Source organism: Mustela lutreola, chromosome 12 (genome assembly GCF_030435805.1).
Source record: "Mustela lutreola isolate mMusLut2 chromosome 12, mMusLut2.pri, whole genome shotgun sequence".
Taxonomy (NCBI): Eukaryota; Metazoa; Chordata; class Mammalia; order Carnivora; family Mustelidae; genus Mustela; species Mustela lutreola.
In genome coordinates this window covers 21,707,686-21,710,872 of record NC_081301.1, presented here as the reverse complement: position 1 = coordinate 21,710,872, position 3,187 = coordinate 21,707,686, and the positions used below count along the sequence as shown (strand labels likewise).

Genomic DNA, 3,187 nt, shown 5'->3' with positions numbered 1-3,187 from the left:
GGGGAACTCCTTTTGCACTGCTGGTGGGAATGCAAACTGGTGCAGCCACTCTGAAAAGAAGTACAGAGGTTCCTCAAAAACTTAAAAATAGAAATACTGTATAACTCAGCAATTCCACTACTAGGTATTTACCCAAAGGATACAAAAATGCTAATTCAAATGGGCACATGCACTCCAATGTTTACAGCAGCACTATCAACAAAAGTCAAATTATGAAAAGATCCCAAATGTCCACCACCTGATGATGAACAGATACAGAAGATGTGGTGTGTATGTATCCACTTGAATAGCTATCAAAAGGAATGAAACCTTACCTTACCATCTGCAACATGGATGGAACTAGAATGTATTATGCTAAGTGAAATAAGTTGGTCAGATATACGATTTCACTCATATGTGGAATTTAAGAAACAAAATAGATGAACATAGGGGAAGGGAGGGGAAATAAGATAATAACTGATATTAACAGAGAGCGAGGTAAACCATAAGAGTCTCTTAATTAGAGAGAACAAACAGAGTTGATGGAGGGGAAGGGAGTAAGGGATGGGTGATATGGGTGATAGGCATCAATGTTGATAAGAAAAAGGTGATAGGCATCAATGTTGGGTATTGTATATAAGCACTGGGTATTGTATATAAGTGATGAACCGGGGTGCCTGGGTGGCTCAGTGGGTTAAGCCTCTGCTTTCGGCTCGGGTTATGATCTCAGGGTCCTGGGATCGAATCCCGCATCGGGCTCTCTGCTCAGCAGGGAGCCTGCTTCCTCCTCTCTCTCTGCCTGCCTCTCTGCCTACTTGTGATCTCTCTCTGTCAAATAAATAAATTAAAAAAAAAAATCTTATAAGTGATGAACCACTAAGTTCTATTCCTGAAACCAATACTACATAATATGTTAACTATATAATATGTTAACTAAATTAAATTTAAAGTTTTTTAAAAAAGAAAAAAGGAAAAAAATTAAAAAAATAAAATGATTGATAATTAATTAATTAATTTTAAAAATGCTGTTTAGGAACAACTCCATGAGACTAAGCCACAGAAAGCACAGAGAATGCCAAAGCTAAGTAAAATTCCTCACATGAATTAGAAGGAGTTGAGAAGTATTTTTTGAACTTTATTTTTAAGAAACCATAAGACTGCCATTTATGATATTCTGATGAACTCAAAGGAAAACTCATGCCACAAGTGGACCACTACAGGAATCTGAAATTTTGAGGAACTAGATAGTCCTATAACCTGAAAGTGAAATTTTCAAGTTGTCCCATATTATTAGTGCCCCCGGGTTCCTCAAAGACGGAAACAGATATCCTTTTTTTTTTTTAAAGATTTTTATTTATTTATTTGATAGAGAGAGATCACAAGTAGGCAGAGAGGCAGGCAGAGAGAGAGGGGGAAGTAGGCTCCCCCGCTGAACAGAGAGCCCAATGTGGGGCTCGATCCCAGGACCCTGAGATCATGACCTGAGCTGAAGGCAGAGGCTTAAACCACTGAGCCACCCAGGCGCCCCGGAAACAGATATCCTTATGAAATGAACCAACCCTCAACACAGATCCCAAAGAATTCTACTTCCCAAAAAATATATATATTGCAAGGAATATGAACAGCATACAGAAATCACAAAATATACATGAAAAAATCATGGAAAATATACAAAATATACAAGGAAAGAAGGTACCATAAGGGATGGTCTACAGTAATAATAGAGAGCAAAAGCAGACTTTCAAAGAGTTCACACACTGCAATTATTAGACACTGAATATGGAAAAGTATACTGGATTAAAATATTTAAAGAAATAAATAAGTGTTAAAAAATATTATTAAAGAGGGATTGGAGGGGTGCCTGGATGGCTCAGTTGGTTAAGCGTCCAACTCCTGGTTTTCGGCTCAGGTCATGATCTCAGGATCATGAAATGTAGCCTCTTGTGGGGCTCCATGCTCAACACAGAGTTTGTTTTAGATTCTTTCCCTCTGCCTCTCCCCCTGCTTGTACTCACTTGTGCTCTTTTTCTTGCTCTCAAAGAAATAAATCTTAAAAGTGGGGGGGGGGGGACAGAATGGTCAACAACCTACAGAGCAACATGCCTAAGTTTTATTGTGACTCCTGTGAAACACACTTCACCCATGACTCCCCATCTGTGAAAAAGACATACTGCAGTGGTAGGAGATACAAAAAGAATGTGTAAGACTGCTAAGGGAAGTGGATGGAAGAGTAGGCTCAGAGCTCTATATCAACAAGGAAAGATACCTCCTGGGATGCCTGGGTGGCTCAGTTGGTTGCGCAGCTGCCTTCGGCTGGGATCATGATCCCAGCGTCCTGGGATCGAGTCCCGCATCGGGCTCCTTGCTCGGCAGGGAGCCTGCTTCTCCCTCTGCTTCTGCCTGCCATTCTGTCTGCCTGTGCTCGCTCTCTCTCCCTCTCTCTCTCTGATAAATAAATAAAATCTTTTAAATAAATAAATAAATAAATAAATAAATAAATAAAGATACCTCTTACTCCATTCTGTGTTCTCCCTCCTGAAAGAGCAATGATCCTACCTCCCACCAGTCTCCCAGTTCCTCCTTGTGCTGGTATGATGCCAGCACCCCATCATGGAGCCCTCCCATCATGCCAATGATGGGGTCTCCTATTCCTGGGATGATGCCAGTAGGACCTGCTCCTAGAACGAGGCCACCTATGGAGGGCTACAAAACACAGATGCCTAGCCCCCAATGATGAGAACTCCCGCCCTTCCCATGATGGTGCCCATTCAGCCAGGAATGACCCCACCAGTCAGATAGAGAGGAGAGCCTCTTTATATCCATTTTACATAACTTGTTCTACTTCACTAGGAGGTCAAGGTGTGGTAACTCTGGGTGTTTTCTAGCAGGACAGAGTGTTCTAACAGGGCAGGGAAGACTTTCCCTTCCTATCAAAGACAGAATAGTTTTGGTAAGTGACTAATGGGACCAAAAAAAAGGGGGGGGCAATTTTTATTTGTATTGTGAAATGTGAAAATAAAATTGTCAACTCTTTTAGTTTAAAAAAATTTTTTAAATAAAAATAAAATATGGTTACAGAACATGAGACTATTAAAAAACACTATAGACTGAATGCTTGCATCCCCTCAAAATTCAAATTTAAAATCCAACCCCAATGTGATGGTATTAGATGTTGGAGTCCTCTTTAATAATATTTTTTAACACTTAT

The 3,187-nt window shown here is 40.2% G+C and overlaps 1 pseudogene; it reads left to right on the top strand.

Annotated features, from left to right (window-relative positions):
- The first annotated feature begins 2,078 nt into the window (after positions 1-2,078).
- LOC131812226 (U1 small nuclear ribonucleoprotein C-like) lies at positions 2,079-2,778 on the top strand (annotated as a pseudogene).
- Positions 2,779-3,187: the final 409 nt, after the last annotated feature.